This window comes from Triticum aestivum, chromosome 7B, assembly GCF_018294505.1.
Source record: "Triticum aestivum cultivar Chinese Spring chromosome 7B, IWGSC CS RefSeq v2.1, whole genome shotgun sequence".
Lineage (NCBI taxonomy): Eukaryota > Viridiplantae > Streptophyta > Magnoliopsida > Poales > Poaceae > Triticum > Triticum aestivum.
In genome coordinates, this window is record NC_057813.1 from 342,559,914 (window position 1) to 342,582,487 (window position 22,574).

A 22,574-nucleotide genomic window follows, 5' to 3' on the forward strand; every position below is an offset into this window, starting at 1 on the left:
CGGCAGTAATTTGTTCACCCATCGTAATACTTATGCTATCTTGAGAGAAGCCACTAGTGAAACCTATGTCCCCTGGATCTATTTTCCATCATATAAGTTTCCGATCTATTTTATTTTGCAATCTTTACTTTCCAATCTATATCATAAAAATACCAAAAATATTTATCTTATTATCTCTATCAGATCTCACTTTTGCAAGTGGTCGTGAAGGGATTGACAAACCCTTTATCGCGTTGGTTGCAAGGTTCTTATTTGTTTGTGCAGGTACGAGGGATTTGAGTGTAGCCTCCTACTGGATTGATACATTGGTTCTCAAAAACTGAGGGAAATACTTATGCTAGTTTGCTGCATCACCCTTTCTTCTTCAAGGGAAAACCAATGCATGTTGAATAGGTAGCAAGAAGGATTTCTGGCGCCATTGTCGGGGAGTCTACGCACAAGTCAAGACATACCAAGTACCCATCACAAACTCTTATCCCTCACATTACATTATTTGCCATTTGCCTCTCGTTTTCCTCTCCCCCACTTCACCCTTGCCGTTTTATTCACCCTCTTGTTCCCGTTCGCCTCTTTTTCGCTTGCTTCTTGCGTGCCTGTTTGCCCTGATGGCCTTACCTAAAAACGTTGATCCTCACCTTAGGAGGTTGGAAGAAATCAAAAACAACGTTAGAAGCTTTATGACTTTACAATTTGAGCATAATAATTTCTTTAGAAACGAGCTTAAGAACAAAAACGCTTTATGGAATACATGAATAAAGAGCTTGATGATATGTCTAAGGAATTTTATGGTTGGAAATCTCAGTTTGCTCGTCTTGAAAACTCAATAGCTTAAATTTCGGATAAGTAGGCCACCTTAGTTAATAAGATGGCCGCCAAACCAGAAGGGTTAGAAGGAAATAGGGATGAAGATCTAAAAGTGATTGATGTGTCTCCTATTAAATCTTTGTTTTGCAATATGAATCTTGATAATGATAGGACTAGAGATGAGTCAACTTTAGTTAAGAGGCGTCCCAATGATTCACAGTTTTTAAATCTTGATGCAAAAATTGGTAAAAGTGGGATTGAAGAGGTCAAAACTTTACATAGCAATGAACCCACTATTTTGTATTTCAAGGAATTTAATTATGATAATTGTTCTTTAATAGCTTGTATTTCCTTGTTGCAAATCTGTGTTAAATTCTCCTCACGCTTATAGTCAAAATAAAGCTTTTACTAAACATATCGTTGATGCCCTAATGCAATCTTATGAAGAAAAACTTGAATTAGAAGTTTCTATCCCTAGAAAACTTTATGATGAGTGGGAACCTATTATTAAAATTAAAATTAAAGATCATGAATGCTATGCTTTGTGTGATTTGGGTGCTAGTGTGTCCATGATTCCAAAAACTTTGTGTGATGTGTTAGGTTTCTGAGAATTTGATGATTGCTCTTTAAACTTGCACCTTGCGGATTCCACCATTAAGAAACCTATGGGAAGGATTAATGATGTTCTTATTGTTGCAAATAGGAATTATGTTCCCGTAGATTTTATTGTTCTTTATATAGATTGCAATCCTTCATATCGTATTATTCTTGTTAGACCTTTCCTTAGAACGATTGGTGCAAGTATTGATATGAAAGAAGGAAATATTAGATTCCAATTTCCATTAAGGAAAGGCATGGAACAGTTTTCTAGGAAGAAAATCAAATTACCTTATGAATCTATTATGAGAGCCACCTATGAATTGAATACCAAATATGGCAATACTTAGATCTATTCTCGCTTTTATGCCTAGCTAAGGGCGTTAAACGATAGCGCTTGTTGGGAGGCAACCAAATTTTATTTTTGTTCTTTGCTTTTTGTTCCTGTTTAGTAATAAATAATTCATCTAGCCTCTGGTTAGATGTGGTTTTATGTTTTAGTTAGTGTTTGTGCCAAGTAAAACCTATAGGATCATCTTGGGTGACAGTTAATTTGATCTTGCTGAAAAACAGAAACTTTTGCACGCACGAGAATAGTTTTCATAAATCACAGAAAATTGATTTTCAGTTGATTATTTTGGAAGAAGATTAATAAACAAATTATATAGGACTTCCTATTGTGGTAGAATTTTTGGGGTTCCAGAAGTATTCGGAAGTTACAGATTCCTACAGACTGTTCTGTTTTTGACAGATTCTGTTTTTCATGTATTGTTTGCTTATTTTTATGAATCTATGGCTAGTATCGGGGGGGGGGGGGCATAGAGAAGTTAGAATACAGTAGGTTTAACACCAATATAAATAAAGAATGAGTTAATTACAGTACCTTAAAGTGGTGTTTTGTTTTATTTTGATAACGGAGCTCATGAGATTTTCTGTTGAGTTTTGTGTTGTGAAGTTTTCAAGTTTTTGGGTAAAGATTTGATGGATTATGGAATAAGGAGTGGCAAGAGCCTAAGCTTGGGGATGCCCAAGGCACCCCAAGGTAAAATTCAAGGACAACCAAAAGCCTAAGCTTGGGGATGCCCCGAAAGGCATCCCCTCTTTCGTCTTCGTCCACCGGTAACTTTACTTGATGCTATATTTTTATTCACCACATGATATGTGTTTTGCTTGGAGCGTCTTGTATGATTTGAGTCCTTGATTTTTAGTTTACCACAATCATCCTTGGTGTACACACCTTGTGGGAGAGATACACATGAATCGGAATTTATTAGAATACTCTATGTGCTTCACTTATATCTTTTGAGCTAGATACACTACTAGGAAAATGCTTATAGGTAGACATTTAGCAGTAGTGTTGGTTATATACCCCACGCTACTGCTACTTAGCAGTAGCGCCGGCCAAAACTAGCGCTACAAGTGCATGTTAGCAGTAGCGCGTGTTTTCCAGGCCAGCGCTGCTGTTAGTGGGCCACGCACTCGGCCCACTGTTGCAGCTTTAGCTATAGCGTTGGGCCTCCTCCCCCATGCTGCTGCTAAGCCCACCTCTGCTTCCTCCCTCCAGCCTGCGCGCACTCTCTTACTCACTCTCACACTCACACGCTCACACTCACGCACCCCTCAATCCCCCGCCGGCCGCCCTCCCCTGCGCCGGCCCTCTTCCACCGAGAGGTACTCCTCCCTCCTTCCTCCTCCTCCTGCCGAATTTTGCTAAGTGTTTATTAATTTTGTTTTCATAATTAAGCATTTGTTCTCGACGTCGATGATGCCTGGCCCGCATCCTCGTCGTCGACTGGTGAAGGAGGCTTGCTTGATTATAGGGGCCATGTCCGGGACTGGGCTCCGCCTGGCTGGTACTGGGAGGTGCTATGTCTTGAGCTTGCATTGGTTTTCCTTGAAGAGGAAAGGTGATGCAGCAATAGTAGCGTAAGTATTTTTGTCAGTTTTTGAGAACTAAGGTATTAATCCAGTAGGAGGCTCCTGAGAAGTCCCATGCACCTAGACAAACAAACAAGAACCTCGCAACCAACGCAATAAAGGGGTTGTCAATCCCTTCATGGCCACTTGCAAAAGTGAGATCTGATAGAGATAATATGATAAGATAAATATTTTTGGTATTTTTATGATATAGATTGGAAAAGTAAAGATGCAAATAAAAGTTGATGGAAAACTTATATGATAAAAGATAGACCCGGGGGCCATAGGTTTCACTAGTGGCTTCTCTCAAGATAGCATAAGTATGACGATGGGTGAACAAATTACTATCGAGCAATTGATACAAAAGCAAATAATTATGAGATTATCTAAGCATGATCATGTATATAGGCGTCACGTCCATGACAAGTAGATCGGCTCCTGCCTACATCACTACTATTACTCCACACATCAACTGCTATCCAGCATGCATCTAGAGTATTAAGTTCATAAAGAATAGAGTAACGCATTAAGAAAGATGACATGATGTAGAGGGATAAACTCATGCAATATGATATAAACCCCATCTTTTTATCCTCGATGGCAACAATACAATACGTGCCTTGCTGCCCCTGCTGTCACTAGGAAAGGACACCGCAAGATTGAACCCAAAGCTAAGCACTTCTCCCATTGCAAGAAAGATCAATCTAGTAGGCCAAACCAAACTGATAATTCGAAGAGACTTGCATAGATAACTTAACCACACATAAAAGAATTCACAGGAGATTCAAATATTTCTCATAGATAAACTTGATCATAAACCCACAATTCATCGGATCCCGACAAAACACCGCAAAAAGAGTTACATCGAATAGATCTCCAAGAATATCGAGGAGAACTTTGTACTGAGATTCAAAGAGAGAGAAGAAGCCATCTAGCTAATAACTATGGACCCGAAGATCTGTGGTAAACTACTCACAACTCATCGGAGAGGCCTTGGAGATGATGTAGAGGCCCTCCATGGTCGATTCCCCCTCCGGCGGAGTGATACGTCTCCAACGTATCAACTTTTCCAAAAACTTTTGCCCTTGTTTTGGACTCTAACTTGCATGATTTGAATGAAACTAACCCGGGCTGACGCTGTTTTCAGCAGAACTGCCATGCTGTTGTTTTATGTGTAGAAAACAAAAGTTCTCAGAATGTCCTAAAAATCCACAGAGGCACTTTTTGGAAAATATAAAAAATACTGGCGAAAGAATCAAGACCAGGGGCCCACACCCTGTCCACGAGGGTGGGAGGGCGCCGCCCTATCTCGTGGGCCCCCTGAGGCTCCGCCGACCTCAACTCCAACTCCATATATTCCGTCTCGCAGAGAAAAAAATCAGACAGAAAGTTTCATCACGTTTTACGATACGGAGCCGCCGCCAAGCCCTAATCTCTCTTGGGAGGGCTGATCTGGAGTCTTTTCGGGGCTCCAGAGAGGGGGATTCATTGTTGTCGTCATCATCAACCATCCTCCATCACCAATTTCATGATGCTCACCACCGTGCGTGAGTAATTCCATCGTAGGCTTGCTGGACGGTGATGGGTTGGATGAGATTTACCATGTAATCAAGTTAGTTTTGTTAGGGTTTGATCCCTAGTATCCACTATGTTCTGAGATTGATGTTGATATGACTTTGCTATGCTTAATGCTTGTTACTAGGGCCCGAGTGCCATGATTTCAGATCTGAACCTATTATGTTTTCATGAATATGTGTGTGTTCTTGATCCTATCTTGCAAGTCTATAGTCACCTATTATGTGTTATGATCCGACAACCCCGAAGTGACAATAATCGGGATACTTCTCGGTGATGACCATAGTTTGAGGAGTTCATGTATTCACTATGTGTTAATGCTTTGTTCCGGTTCTCTATTAAAAGGAGGCCTTAATAGCCCTTAGTTTCCACTAGGACCCCGCTGCCACGGGAGGGTAGGACAAAAGATGTCATGCAAGTTCTTTTCCATAAGCACATATGACTATATTCGGAATACATGCCTACATTACATTGATGAACTGGAGCTAGTTCTGTGTCACCCTATGTTATAGCTATTACATGAGGAATCGCATCCGACATAATTATCCATCACTGATCCATTGCCTACGAGCTTTTCACATATTGTTCTTCGCTTATTTACTTTTCCGTTGCTATTGTTACAATCACTACAAAACCCAAAAACATTACTTTTGCTACCATTACCTTTATTATCATACCACTTTGCTACTAAATACTTTGCTGCAGATACTAAGTTATCCAGGTGTGGTTGAATTGACAACTCAACTGCTAATACTCAAGAATATTCTTTGGCTCCCCTTGTGTCGAATCAATAAATTTGGGTTGAATACTTTACCCTCGAAAGTTGTTGTGATCCCCTACACTTGTGGGTTATCAAGACTAATTTCTGGCACCGTTGCCGGGGATCATAGCTCTATTCTCTGAGTCACTTGGGATTTATATCTATTGATCACTATGAAGAACTTGAAAGGCGACAAAACTACGATTTTTCCCTCAACTACGAGGGGAGGTAAGGAACTGCCATCTAGCTCTTCACTAGATTCTCCTTCCGTTATTAGTAAGCTTGCGATGCCTAAACCTGCCACTGCTATGAATTCTGATATGTCGCATGTTATAGATGATGCCACTTCTGCTATGCATGATACTTATGATGAAACTACTTCTGTGCGTGATACTACTTTGCCATTAGGTGAATTTCTTGATGAACAACTTGCTAGAGTTAGGGGCAATGAAATTATTGAAGATGCTATTATTGATGATAGTGATGATGAAAATTCTCCCAATGATTATAAATTGCCTATTGTTCCTGAGGGTTATGTTATGAATGAAGAAGCTGCTAGAGCTATCTTTGCTTGCAATGATAGATATGATCTTAAGAAATTATTAGCTAAATGGAAGCAGCAGTCTCTTAATGCTAGAATGAAACCTAACCCTGCTTTTGCTACTTCACCTATTTGTGTTACTGATAAGGATTATGAATTCTCTGTTGATCATGAGATTATTACTTTAGTTGAATCTGATCCTTTTTATGGCCTTGAATCTGAAACTGTTGTGGCACATCTTACCAAGTTGAATGATATAGCCACCCTGTTTACTCATGATGATAAATCTCGCTATTATTATATCCTTAAGATATTTCCGTTCTCACTAAAGGGTGATGCTAAGACTTGGTATAATTCTCTTGCTCCTAGTTGTGTGCGTAGTCCCCAGGATATGATTTATTATTTCTCTGCTAAATATTTCCCTACTCATAAGGAACAAGCTGCCTTGCGGGAAATATATAATTTTGTGCAAATCAAAGAAGAGAGTCTCCCACAAGCTTGGGGGAGGCTTCTCCTGTTACTTAATGCTTTTCCTGATCATCATCTTAAGAAAAATGAAATACTTGATATCTTTTATAATGGACTAACCGATGCTTCCAAGGACTACTTGGATAGTTGTGCTGGTTGTGTTTTCAGGGAAAGAACAGTCGATGAAGCTGAATTACTATTGAATAATATGTTGACTAATGAAAATAATTGGACTCTTCCTGAGCCAATTCCAGAGGCAATTCCTGAACCAATTAAGCCAACTCCCGAGCCTATTCCTAAACCCACTCCGAAGAAGAGAGGTGTTTTATTTCTCAGTCCTGAAGATATGCAAGAGGCAAAGAAATCAATGAAAGAAAAAGGTATTAAAGCTGAAGATGTTAAGAATTTACCTCCTATTGAAGAAATACATGGTCTTAATATACCGCCTGTTGAAGAAACACATTGTCTTCATAACCCGACACAGGTAGTAAAGGTAAATTCTCTCTATAGATATGATAAAGTTTAAATCCCTTCTACTAAATTTCATAGCCCATGCTTAGATGAATTTGATGACTTTATGGCTAGACAAGAAAGTTTTAATGCTTATGTTGGTAGAGAGTTAAAGAATAATGCTTTTGAGATAGGATGCGTGAGCGATAATATGGCTAGAGTTAAAGGTGAACTCAAACTCATTAGCAACTATGCTTCTATGGTTGCTACTCAAGCTGAGCAAGTACTTAAAGCTCAAAATGATTTGCTTGATGAATTAAATAATAAAAATGACTTTGCTGTTAGAGTGGCTACTAGAACTGGTAGAATGACTTAGGAACCTTTGTATCCTGAAGGACACCCTAAGACAATCGAGCAAGATTCTTAGAGAAATAATTTAGAGGCACCTAGTTCTTCTAAAAAGAAGAAAAAGAAAAATGATAGGACTTTGCATGCTTCTAGTGAACCTACTGTAGACACACCTAAGAATCCCAATGATATTTCTATTTCTGATGTTGAAACACAATCAGGTGATGAACCTGAACCTGGTGATAATGTTAATAATAATGTTCATGTTGATGCTCAACCTAAAAAAACAATGAAGTAGAGATTGAACCTGTTGTTGATCTTGATAACCCACAATCAAAGAATCAACGTTATGATAAGAGAGATTTTGTTGCTAGGAAGCACGGTAGAGAAAGAGAACCATGGGTTCAGAAACCCATGCCCTTTCCTCCTAAACCATCCAAGACAAAGGATGATGAGGATTTTGAGCGCTTCGCTGAAATGATTAGACCTATTTTCTTACGTATGCACTTAACTGATATGCTCAAAGTAAATCCTTATGCTAAGTATATGAAGGATATGATTACAAAGAAAAGAAAGATACCGTAAGCTGAAATTTCCACCATGCTTGCTAATTATACTTTTAAGGGTGGAATACCAAAGAAACTTGGAGATCCAGGGGTACCAACCATACCATGCTCCATTAAAAGAAATTATATTAGAACTGCTTTATGTGATCTTGGAGCCGGTGCTAGTGTTATGCCTCTCTCTTTATATCGTAGACTTGAATTGAATAAGTTGACACCTACTGAAATATCTTTGCAAATGGCTGATAAATCAACTATTATACCTATCGGTATTTGTGAGGATGTGCCTATTGTGGTAGCAAATGTCACTATCTTAACGGACTTTTTCATTCTTGATATTCCCGAGGACGATAGTACGTCGATTATCCTTGGTAGACCGTTTTTGAATACTGCAGGGGCTGTTATTGATTGCAACAAAGGCAATGTCACTTTTCATGTTAATGGTAATGAGCATAGGGTACACTTTCCGAGGAAACAATCTCAAGTTCATAGCATCAATTCTATTGGAAAAGTTCCAACTATCATTATTGGAGGTTTTGAATTTCCTCTCCCTACTGTCAAGAAAAAGTATGATATTCTTATTATTGGGGATGTTCATATCCCGGTTGAGGTAACTTAGTGTTATTCGAAATTTCTCATGTTCCGTGTTATTCGGATTGAGTTTGTTAACAAGACTTGATCAACCTTGTTAGTGGATTCATTTTGATGATCATGAGATGGATGAAACTAGAAGGCACAACCTTCTGTACCCACTTTTTATTTTATGTTATTTAGAATAAATAAAGCAAAAATAGTATTACCTGTCTGTTTTCTGAATTATCTGTGCAATAAAAAATATCTCGAAAATAAAAGTGCTCCAAATGCCCTGCAAATTTAGTATGATTTTTTATGGAATGTTTGAGGATTTTAGGCACTGAAATCACTGCAGGAGGGGCAAGCACTAGGCCACAAGAGTGGAGGGCGTGCCCACCCCCCTGGGCGCTCCCCATGTCTCGTGGGCCCCTGGTGGCCCCCCTCCACTTATGCCAGCACCCACACACTCCATCTTCTACCCTAAAAAATCCCCATCCAGCTCAAGCACGAGTTCTAGCTCATTTTGCTGCGATTTTCGATCTCCTTGCTCAAAGCCCCATTCACAAAACTGCTTTGGGAGATTGTTGCTTGGTATGTGACTCCTCCATTGGTCCAATTAGTTTTTGTTCTAGTGCTTTATTCACTGCAAATTTTTGCTGCATAGGTGACCATGTTCTTGAGCTTTCATGTTGAATTTATGAGGTCCCAAGCAATTCTAATGCATGATATAGTCTCTAGGCACTTGTAGGAGTAGTTGCTACTAATCTTGTTTAGTTTTATTCACTTTTATTTTGAAGTTACTAAAATTTCAGAAATTTTCAGAAAATGTTAAGAAAACTTTTGAGAGGCTCTTCGAGCCAAGGCTCTCAGGAAAAGCAAGCTAAAGAGAAGGAAAAAGCAAAGTATAATCTTCCTCGCTTAGCGAAAGTACGGCCGTGTGAATGGCCATGCGATGATTTCTTGAAAGAAGCTGGAATTCATGAAGATTTTTATTCTTTGATCGAGAATGCATGCCTCACCGGTTTCCTCCACGACCGGATCGATCAGTATCTCTTACTCACCAATACTTTCATGCAAAAATTTTATTATTATCCTAAGAAATCACCGCCTTCAGTATCATTTCATTTATATGATGAATTCAGAGAAATGTCTTTACGTAATTTTTGCATGGTATGTAGGATACCCTATGAGGGAGAATTAGAGGAACCCCATCGTAAAGATGTGGATGGCTTTGTTAACACTATCGTTGTAGAGGAGCCAAAGAAGGGTTCCGAGGCGAAAATCTCTAGCATACAGTTTGCTGTTTTACGCTACTTTGCCATATTTGCTAGTAGATGCTTGATTGGTCGTGGAAATATTGGAAACTTTAGTGTTCCTGATATTATCATTCTTCAACATGCCTTGCTTGGAGATAATAGTTTTAGTACGGGTGTCGTCATTGCTAAACGGCTAGGCCTGAATCATACAAAAGGCCCCATATTTGGAGGAATTTATGCAACCCGTGTGGCTAATTATCTTGGTATAGCCCCATGAGAGGGGGATATGATGATACCTCCTGCTTATTTAGATTATGACGCTATGGTCAATCATCATTTTCTTAGGAGGAATGAACAATTCCTACATTATCGACTAATTTATGACAGACGCAGTGTCGTCCATGTTACTCTTCCCGATCCTCTCCTTTTTGATCATCAGGCAAAAGGAAGATATGATGTTACCAGGGAGGAAGCAGCTAAACACGAGGGGAGAGCAGAGGCGGCTCGCCAACATGCCTCAGCTCAGGAGGCGGTTGCTACTGCATCTCAGTACAACCCCAGTTACAACTACGGATATCAGCCAGGCGGTCCTTGGTATTAGACCAACTTAGGCCAAAATCCTAAGCTTGGGGGAGTACGTATTTCTCATCGACTTTACATTCATGCTCACACACTAGTCGTCGGTGCTCATACTCTTTCATTATATTATCCATGCTAGTTTCATTTTCTTTTTCGCTTTCTTCTTGTGTGTTTGATAAAACTTAAGAAAAAACCAAAAAAATTAGTTAGTTTAATTTCCATGCTTGTAGTAGAATTAAAATAAAAACCCAAAAAGATTTCTAGTTCTTCTTCTTACTTGTTGGGAGCTTTCCCGTGTAAATAGTTTTATTTTCTTTTCTTTCCTTTGGGGGTCGAGAAGACCATATTGAAAATGTTTAGTGGCTCTCATATGCATGATTTTTTATCTAACTTAGAGCCCATATTACCTGTCTTCTCTCTTGAAGTTGAATGCTTGCAGATTCCAGCTTAGTCCAATGCACGTGCACTATTATTATTATACACATCATTCGATCGTGCAAGTGAAAGGCAATAATGATGATATATGGTGGACTTATTGAGATGAGAAAAGCTGGTATGAACTCAACCTCTCTTATTTTTGTAAATATGATGAGTTCACCGTTTCTGATTTAGCTTATTATGAAGTAAACATATTTGCAATGACATTTAGAGATTATAGTTGCTTGTGCCATGCTTGATTAGCTATGAGTTATAATGGCTTACCTTGCGTGCCAACATGCTATTAGAATGATTATGATGTGGTATGATGGGATGGTATCCTCCTTTGAATGAATTGAGTGACTCGACATGGCACATGTTCACGCATGTAGTTGAAACAAATCAACATAGCCTTCATGATATTTATGTTCATGGTAGATTATGTCCTACTCATGCTTGTACTCGGTGTAAATTAATTTTAATGCATGTTTATGATTGTTGTCGCTCTCTCAGTTGGTCAATTCCCAGTCTTTTGCTAGGCTTCACCTATACTAAGTGGGAATACTGCTTGTGCATCCAAACTCCATAAACCCCAAAGTTATTCCATATGAGTCCACCATACCTACCTATATGCGGTATTTACCTGCCGTTCCAAGTAAATTTGTATGTGCCAAACTCCAAACCTTCAAATGAAATTTTGTTTTGTATGCTCGAGCAGCTCATGTTTCAACTAGGGTTGGCTATATCTTCCATGCTAGGTGGGTTATTCTCAAGAGGAGTGGACTCCGCTCCTCATTCACGAGAAAGGATCGATAACCGGGATGCCCAGTCCCATGATCCAAAAAGATCAAAGCAAATCAAAATAATTAAACAAAACTCCCCCAGGGTTGTTGTTAGTTGGAGGCACTCGTTGTTTCGAGCAAGCCATGGATTGATGCTTGTTGGTGGTTTGGGGAGTATAAACCTTTACCATTCTGTTTGGGAACTGCCTATAATGCATGTAGTATGGAACATACAACCATCTCATAGTTGTTGCGTTGACAGCGAAAGTATGCCGCTCAAAATGTTATTCAATCTCTATTTTAAAATCGAGCTCTGGCACCTCTACAACTCCCTGCTTCCCTCTGCGAAGGGCCTATCTATTTGCTTTTATGTTGTCTCATCACCCTTCTTATTAAAAAGCACCCGCTGGAGAGCACACTGTCATTTGCATTCATTACTATTGGTTTATATTGGGTATGACTTGACTGGATCTCTTTTACCATGAATTACAATGTTTAGTCAGTCCTTGATCTTTAAAGGTGCTCTGCATTTATGTTTTGCAGTCTCAGAAAGGGCTAGCGAGATACCATTTTGTTATATCATGTTATGATTGTTTTGAGAAAGTATTGTCATCCGAGTTTTATTATTATGGCTCGCTAGTTGATTATGTTATTAATATGAGCAATTGTGAGACCTAAGTGTTATTGTGAGTATGGTTAGTTCATAATATTTGCTGAAACCTAAATGATGGCTTTGCATGTTTACAACAACAAGAGCAAAACAGAGTTTGCAAAAGTTTTTCTTTATCACTTTCAGTTTATCAACTGAATTGCTTGTGGACAAGCAAAGGTTTAAGCTTGGAAGAGTTGATACGTCTCCAACATATCTACTTTTCCAAACACTTTTGCCCTTGTTTTGGACTCTAACTTGCATGATTTGAATGAAACTAATCCGGACTGACGCTGTTTTCAGAAGAACTGCCATGATGTTGTTTTATGTGTAGAAAACAAAAGTTCTCGGAATGTCCTGAAAATCCACGGAGGCACTTTTGGAAAATATAAAAAATACCAGTGAAAGAATCAAGACTAGGAGGCCCACACCCTGTCCACGAGGGTGGGCCCCCTGAGGCTCCGTCGACCTCAACTCCAACTCCATATATTCTGTCTCACAGAGAAAAAAATCAGAGAGAAAGTTTCATCACGTTTTATGATACGGAGCCGCCGCCAAGCCCTAATCTCTCTCGGGAGGGCTGATCTGGAGTCCGTTCGGGGCTCCGGAGAGGGGGATTCATCGCCGTCGTCATCATCAACCATCCTCCATCAACAATTTCATGATGCTCACCGCCGTGCGTGAGTAATTCCATCGTAGGCTTGCTGGACGGTGATGGGTTGGATGAGATTTACCATGTAATCAAGTTAGTTTTGTTAGGGTTTGATCCCTAGTATCCACTATGTTCTGAGATTGATGTTACTATGACTTTGCTATGCTTAATGCTTGTCACTAGGGTCCGAGTGCCATGATTTCAGATCTGAACCTATTATGTTTTCATGAATATATGTGTGTTCTTGATCCTATCTTGCAAGTCTATAATCACCTATTATGTGTTATGATCCGACAACCCCGAAGTGACAATAATCGGGATACTTCTCGGTGATGACCATAGTTTGAGGAGTTCATGTATTCACTATGTGTTAATGCTTTGTTCCAATTCTCTATTAAAAGGAGGCCTTAATAGCCCTTAGTTTCCACTAGGACCCCGCTGCCACGGGAGGGTAGGACAAAAGATGTCATGCAAGTTCTTTTCCATAAGCACGTATGTTCCGATTCTCTATTAAAAGGAGGCCTTAATAGCCCTTAGTTTCCACTAGGACCCCGCTGCCACGGGAGGGTAGGACAAAAGATGTCATGCAAGTTCTTTTTCATAAGCACGTATGACTATATTCGGAATACATGCCTACATTACATTGATGAACTGGAGCTAGTTCTGTGTCACCCTATGTTATAGCTATTACATGAGGAATCGCATCCGACATAATTATCCATCACTGATCCATTGCCTACGAGCTTTTCACGTATTGGTCTTCGCTTATTTACTTTTCTGTTGCTATTGTTACAATCACTACAAAACCCAAAAGCATTACTTTTGCTACCATTACCTTTATTATCATACCACTTTGCTACTAAATACGTTGCTGCAGATACTAAGTTATCCAGGTGTGGTTGAATTCACAACTCAACTACTAATACTCAAGAATATTATTTGGCTCCCCTTGTGTCGAATCAATAAATTTGGGTTGAATACTTTACCCTCGATGCTGTTGTGATCCCCTACACTTGTGGGTTATCACGGAGCATCGGCGAAGGCTCCAACATGGGATCTCATGGATACAGAAGGTTGCGGCAGTGGAATTAGGTTTTCGTGGTCTGTTCTGATGTTCTCGGGGTACGTGGGTATATATAGGAGGAAGAAGTAGGTCGGTGGATGCTCGAGGGGCCCACGAGGATGGGGGCGCACCCACCTCTAGGGGGCGCGCCGGGCACCCTCGTGGCCGCCTCGGTTGTTGCTTGACGTCCACTCCAAGTCTCCAGGTTTGCATTTGTTCCGAAAAGATCGCTCCTGAAGGTTTCATCCCGTTTGGACTCCATTTGATATTCCTTTTCTTCGAAACCCTGAAATAGGCAAAAAAATAGCAATTTAGGCTGGGCCTCCGGTTAGTAGGTTAGTCCCAAAAATGATATAAAAGTGTAAAGTAAAGCCCATAAACATCCAAAACTGGTAATATAATAGCATGGAACAATCGAAAATTATAGATACCTTGGAGACGTATCAGGAGGTGCTACCTTCCGGGGCACGCAGCTTGGTGAGGAGGCAGCCCGTCGTCGACCCGGACCTTATTTGGTGGTGGTCGCGTGGGCCAGTGATGATGGGGAGGCCTTCATCCACCGCAGAGGTGGTATCTCACCGTGTCAGCGAGGAGGATGAGCACGTCCGTCGCTACATGGTTGTGTTGGAGGGCAGGTCCGACAGTACCTGGATGGTTCTTCAAGGATCTCACTGGAGCTATGATCCTGTGATGGTTCCTTCTCTTTGGGTGTCCGCTGCCCGCGTCGATACCCGTCGTTTGCTAGGGATCTAGCTGTATTAGTGATGTTATATGTATGATACAATTCGAGATGTATTAGTGATAATATTCGACGATGTACGGACGCAAGAGATGATTTAGTTTTCTTATTGAATGCATGCTAATTTGAATACTAATTCATTTTATGATTTAGTTTTGCTTATTGAATGCACGTCCGTTTCAACTATATGAACATAGGAAATGTCTAACGACGATAGCGAAAGGGAATTCGGTATGTGCGAATACTGCAAAGACGAGCGCGGCTAGTGCGACAGGCCTCACCTAGTCGGTGGTAGGCGCTTCAGCATCAAGCTGGATGAGACGTTCGAAATGCATACAGTAAGTCACAACGACAAGTCTTTTTTCGTAATTAAGCATGACTTCTGCTACTTTTGCTTCAACTTATAATTTATTTTTTTACTATTCTACTAGCGTATCCCCTTCCATGCAAGAATATATGTCTTGGATAAGATTGGTTTCAGTACTATGGAAACTATGGAGGTAAAAAGAGTTAACTTGAGGACCGAGCATGGTTATAGTTTTCTCGCAAAATTATACAATACAGACACCTACACCCATTTTGAATGCAAACAATGGAGAGCACTATGCAAGGCTTATGCATTTGAGCCTGATATGCTTATCACCTTTGATATTCGTCCAGAAGATGCTATTGAAGATAATATTGACATTTGGGTCGATGTGCAGACGCCTCCAGTTCTACCTTTATGTAAGTTTCTCAACCATATTTATGTCTTGGATATTGTTTATTCAAAAATAGTTGACAACTAATTTCTATTGACAGCTTATTTCTATTCAAGCAAACAAGCCCGACACTTGGTAGACATGACCTACTACTATCCCGGGGCTGAACTAAACTGCGAGGAGACAAGTCATTATGTTTCATGGCTTGAGGATCCTCATACTGTCAAGACAAATTATTTTCCTGGACTTAGAAATGTTAGTACTCAAAACATGCGACCAATAGTGTTCGTACTGAACTACGGTCACATCTATTTAGGAAAGATGGTAAGATTTTTACTATTTGTCCTCTGTGCATCTTTTGCATACATTATTTTTAAAGCTAAACTTCATTGCTAAGTATGTTACTACGATGTTCTTCATCGGGGACTCCTGATGATAGTTGTGCCTCAGTGGATCGAAGCTAAAGGTGGCATGTCCATGGTTAGCATACGGCCAAGACTTCCTACATTGCACATGAGTGCATTCAGGATTTCTAGAAGCGAGCAAGTCTTAATAGTCAAAGACTGGAACAAAATTGTGAAGGATCGCAGAGAAGTATTAGGGGGCAGCAATCAGAAGCATAGCCCACAATTAGGAGACAGGTTCATCTGCATGCTTCAATATGATGAATCAGGAGCGCTCCACATGTTCTATGCTATTTTACCTGAGAAAGAGCAGTAGGAGTGATTAGCTAGCTAGAATGAATTTCAAGATGATGATGATGTGCTACACTATGTAGCTATGATGATTAGACAATGTTGGTGGTCATGACTAGCTATGATGATTATTAGCTTGTAGTGTTAGTGGTAATTTTCCCTTACTTGCAACTCCTATGCTGAATTAGAGGCTATGTTGATGCTACTACTAATCATTGTTGGTGAAGCAAATGCATCTGAATTTCCACCATGAATACTGCATTTGAATATTGTTATTTCCAAATTCTAATTAATTAGTTGTAGCGTGGGGTGGATAAAGCGGCGCTACTAGTACATACGATAGTACTAGCGTGAGTGTAGAAAGAAGCGCTACTAGTACTTAGCATATCTGCAGCGTGGGGTAGAAAACGCGCTACTGCTAATATTTAGCTGTAGCGCCGTAGCAGTAGCGCCGGCACCCATGCTACTGGTATGAAAAAAACCACGCTACTGGTAAGGTTTTTCCTAGTAGTGATAATTTTGCTCTAGTGCTTCACTTGTACCTTTTTAGAGCACGGCGGTGGTTTTATTTTATAGAAATTATTGATCTCTCATGCTTCACTTATATTATTTTGAGAGTCTCTTCGAATAGCATGCTAATTTTCTTGGGTTATAAAATTAGTCCTAATATGATGGGCATCCAAATTAGGTATAATAAAACTTTCATATAGAGTGCATTAAATACTATGATAAATTTGATACTTGATAATTGTTTTGAGATATAAAGGTGGTAATATTAGAGTCATGCTAGTTGGGTAATTGTGAAATTGAGAAATACTTGTGTTAAAGTTGGCAAGTCCCGTAGCATGAACGTATGGTGAACGTTGTGTGACAAATTTGAAGCATGGGGTGTTCTTTGATTGCCTTCCTTATGAGTGGAGGTCGGGATCGCGCGATGGTTAACTCCTACCAACCCTTCCCCTAGGAGCATGCATAGTAGTACTTTGCTTCGAGGGCTAAAAAACTTTTGCAATAAGTATATGAGTTCTTTATGACTAATTTGAGTCCATGGATTATACGCACTCTTACCCTTCCGCAGTTTGCTAGCCTCTATGGTACCGTGCATTGCCCTTTCTCACCTTGAGAGTTGGTGCAAACTTCGCCGGTGCATCCAAACCCCGTGATACGATACGCTCTATCACACATAAACCTCCTTATATCTTCCTCAAAACAGCCACCATACCTACCTATTATGGCATTTCCATAGCCATTTCAAGATATATTGCCATGAAACTTTCCACCGTTACGTTTATTATGACACGCTCCATCATTGTCATATTGCTTTGCATGATCATGTAGTTGACATCATATTTGTGGCAAAGCCACCTTTATAATTGTGTCATACATGTCATCTTGATTCATTGCATATCCCGGTACACCGCCGGAGGCATTCACATAGAATCATATTTTGTTCTAAGCATTGAGTTATAAGTAAATAAAAGTGTGATGATCTTCATTATTAGAGCATTGTCCCATGTGAGGAAAGGATGATGGAAGCAATGATTCCCTCACAAGTTGGGATGAGTCTCCGGACTTTATGAAAAATAAAAGAGGCCAAAAGAAGCCCAAATAAAAAAAGAGGCCAAAGAAGCCCACAAAAAAATAAAAAATGAGAGAAAAAGAAAGAAGGGACAATGTTACTATCCTTTTTCCACACTTGTGCTTCAAAATAGCACCATGATCTTCATGATAGAGAGTTTCTGATTTTGTCACTTTCATATACTAGTGGGAATTTTTCATTATAGAACTTGGCTTGTATATTCCAATGATGGGCTTCCTCAAAATGCCCTAAGTCTTCATGAGCAGGCAAGTTGGATGCACATGCACTTAGTTTCTTTTTTATGAGATTTCATACATTTATAGCTCTAGTGCATCCATTGCATGGCAATCCCTACTCCTCGTATTGACATCAATTGATGGGCATCTCCATAGCCCGTTGATTAGCCGCGTCAATGTGAGACTTTCTCCTTTTTTGTTTTCTCACATAATCCCTATCATCATACTCTACTCCACCCGTAGTGCTATGTCCATGGCTTACGCTCATGTATTGCGTGAGGGTTGAAAAGCCTGAAGCGCGTTAATAAGTATGAACCAATTGCTTGGCTGAAACCGGGGTTGTGCATGATGGGAGCATTTTGTGTGACGAAAATGAAGCATGGCCAAACTATATGATTTTGTAGGGATAAGCTTTCTTTGGCTATGTTATTTTGATAAGACATAAACTGCTTGGATAGCATGCTTGAAGTATTACTATTTTTATGTCAATATTAAACTTTTATCTTGAATCTTTTGGATCTGAACATTCATGCCACAATAAAGAGGATTACTTTGAGAATTATGTTAGGTAGCATTCCACAACAAAAATTCTGTTTTTATCATTTACCTACTGAGGACGAGCAGGAATTAAGCTTGGGGATGCTTGATACGTCTCCAACGTATCTATAATTCTTGATTGTTCCATGCTATTATATTATTTGTTTTGTATGTTTAATGGGCTTTATTATACACTTTTATACTATTTTTGGGACTAACCTATTAACCGGAGGCCCAGTCCAAATTGCTGTTTTTTTTGCCTATTTTAGTGTTTCGCAGAAAAGGAATATCAAACGGAGTCCAAACGGACTGAAACCTTCGGGAGAGTCGTTTTTGGAACAAACGCAATCCAGGAGACTTGGAGTGGACGTCAAGGAAGAAATGAGGCGACCACGAGGCACGGAGGCGTACCCCCCACCCTCGTGGGCCCCTCGTGGCTCCCCTGGACGACTTCTGTCGCCTATATATACTCATATACCCCTAAAACATCCGAGAACACCATGCAACCCTATTTCCACCGCCGCAACCTTCTGTACCCGTGAGATCCCATCTTGGGGCCTTTTCCGGTGCTCTGCCGGAGGGGGAATCGATCATGGAGGGTTTCTACGTCAACACCATAGCCTCTCCGATGAGTTGTGAGTAGTTTACCACGGACCTTTGGGTCCATAGTTATTATCTAGATGGCTTATTTTCTCTCTTTGATTCTCAATACAAAGTTCTTCTCGATCTTCTTGGAGATCTATTCGATGTAATACTTTTTGCGGTGTGTTTGTCGAGATCCGATGAATTGTGGGTTTATGATAAAGATTATCTATGAACAATATTTGAATCTCCTCTGAATTCTTTTATGTATGATTTGTTATCTTTGCAAGTCTCTTCGAATTATCAGTTTGGTTTGGCCTCCTAGATTGATCTTTCTTGCAATGGGAGAAGTGCTTAGCTTTGGGTTCAATCTTGCGGTGTACTTTCCCAGTGACAGCAGGGGCAGCAAGGCACGTCTTCTATTTTTGCCATCAAGGATAAAAAGATGGGGTTTATATCATATTGCTTGAGTTTATCCCTCTACATCATGTCATCTTGCCTAATGCGTTACTCTGTTCGTATGAACTTAATACTCTAGATGCATGTTGGATAGCGGTCGATGTGTGGAGTAATAGTAGTAGATGCAGAATCGTTTCGATCTACTTGTCGCGGACGTGATGCATATATACATGATCATACCTAGATATTCTCATAATTATGCACTTTTCTATCAATTGCTCGGCAGTAATTTGTTCACCCACCATAATACTTATGCTATCTTGAGAGAAGCCACTAGTGAAACCTATGGCCCCCGGGTCTATTTTCCATCATATAAGTTTCCGATCTATTTTATTTTGCAATCTTTACTTTCCAATCTATATCATAAAAATACCAAAAATATGTATCTTATTATCTCTATCAGATCTCACTTTTGCAAGTGGCCATGAAGGGATTGACAACCCCTTTATCGCGTTGGTTGCAAGGTTCTTATTTGTTTGTGCAGGTACGAGGGATTTTAGTGTAGCCTCCTACTGGATTGATACCTTGGTTCTCAAAAACTAAGGGAAATACTTACGCTACTTTGTTGCATAACCATTTCCTCTTGAAGGGAAAACCAACGCATGCTCAAGAGGTAGCAGGCATCACATCCAAGATTAGTAGACCGACTCCTGCTTGCATCTATTACTATTACTCAACACATCGACCGCTATCCAGCATGCATCTAGTGTATTAAGTTCATTAGAAAATGGAGTAATGCAATAAGAACGATGACATGATGTAGACGAGATATGTTTATCTATTGCGGCAGATATAGATCTCATCTTGTTATCCTTAGTAGCAACAATACATACGTGTCGGTTCCCCTTCTGTCACTGGGATCAAGCACCGTAAGATCGAATCCACTACAAAGCACCTCTTCCCATTGCAAGATAAATAGATCAAGCTGGCCAAACAAAACCCAAATATCGGAGAAGAAATATGAGGCTATAATCCATCATGCATATAAGAGATCAAAAGAAGACTCAAATAACTTTCATGGATAAAAACATAGATCTGATCATAAACTCAAAGTTCATCGGACCCCAACAAACACACCGCCAAAAGACTTACATCATATGGGTCTCCAAGAGACCATTGTATTGATAATCAAGAGAGAGAGAGAGAGAGAGAGAAAGCCATCTAGCTACTACGGACCCGTAGGTCTAAAAAGAACTACTCACGCATCATAGGAGAGGCAACAATGGAAGTGGTGAACCCCTCCATGACGGTGTCTAGATTGGATCTGGTGGTTATGGACTCTGTGGCGGCTGGATCAATATTTTGCTGCCTCCTCTAGGGTTTCTGTAATATTGTGGTATTTGTAGAGTAAAGAGGCGGTTCAGGGGGCACCTGATGTGGGCACAACCCCCCCAGGGCGCGCCTGGGCCTCCTGGCGCACCCTGGTGGGTGCTGCTCCCCTAGAGCAGCCCCTCAGGTGCTTCCTTGTCCCATTGGCTTTCTTCTGGCCCAATAAAAATCCTCCAGGAGTTGCGTTGCGTTCGGACTCCGTTTGATAATGATTTCCTGCGATGTAAAAAACATGCAGAAAACAACAACTGGCACTTGGCACTATGTCAATAGGTTAGTACCAAAAAATGATATAAAATGACTATAAAATGATTGTAAAACATCCAAGAATGATAATATAACAACATGGAACAATCAAAAATTATAGATACATTGGAGACGTATCAAGATGACGCGCTACCGACGCTGTCAGGTTCGCGCAAGTGATCTCCCCTACCTGGCGCGCAAAAGATGTCGTGGGGGATCCACGACCACCTATGGGGCTATCAGTCCCTTTTCGTTCGGCGGGGGGATGGACACGTTGCACAAAGAGCAGAGAAGCATAGCACAGCGCGACAGAGATCACACGGGCGGTTTTTACCCAGGTTTGGGCCGTCGGGAGGCGTAAAACCCTACTCCTGCTTTGGTGGATTGATGGAGGAAAAAGATGGTGGTGGTCGCAGCACACTTGCCCGGCAGGGTTGCCTCGAGGCGAAGTGGCTATGCGCATATGGATATGCAAGGGGTCGTGCTTGCCAACCTCGCAAACCCTTTCTACGGTTGCCATGGGCCTCCTTTTATAGGTTAAGGGGTCACCACAGTGGCAAATCAATCTTTACATACTGATTAGATAGCAAACAGTGCTATCATACCTAACTCTACAGGCTGACAGTACGCATTAAATGTGCCGCCTAGTGTCACATCACAGCATGCCCGACAGCCCTTGCCAGGCTATTATGCCAGCTCCGTGCCTGCTTGCTTGAAACGTCTCAGGATGGGTGTCATATGGAGTTGTTTGCTATAGGAAGTGGTTGCCATGTGGCGAAAAGTAGCCACTCAGTCATCTTGGGGCTTAACACCACACTTATCTGTGACTTGCATCGCTTGTGGGGTGGAACGGTGGAGTGGTTGGACTCCGCAAGCCCCGGCAGGGCTTGCCGGGATTATCTGAGAATATGCTTCCGGGGCAAACCCAACCTCGCCAGGCTCGCCTGTCCGGCAAGGGAGGTTCTTTTCCCCCGTGGTATCTTGCTTCTCTGGATCATCTTGATCTTCTTTATCTGCACTTGGACGCTTTGATGAACTAGTCCTCCTTACTTGGCTTGATCTTGGTGTTATAATCTTTGTCCATGTGCATGTGCATAGTCTAGGCAACGCACCCAGGGTTTGTTGCACCGACACAAGAGATGATAGTTTATGATGGGTACTTGGTAGGCTTGATGTAGAACCTCCCCGCCAACGGCGCCAGAAATCTTCCTGCTACTTCTTGAGCTTGCGTTCGTTTTTCTCTTGAAGAGAAAAGAGTGATGTAGCAAAATAGAGATAAGTATTTTCGTCAGTTTGAGAACCAAGGTATCAATCCAGTAGGAGGTACACGCAAGTCTCCAATATATGCACCTACACAAACAATCAAACACTTGCACCCAATGCGATAAAGGGGTTGTCAACCCCTTCACGATCACTTGCAAGGATGAGATCTGATAGAGATAGATAAAAAGATTAATAAATTTGAAACAAAGTAAAA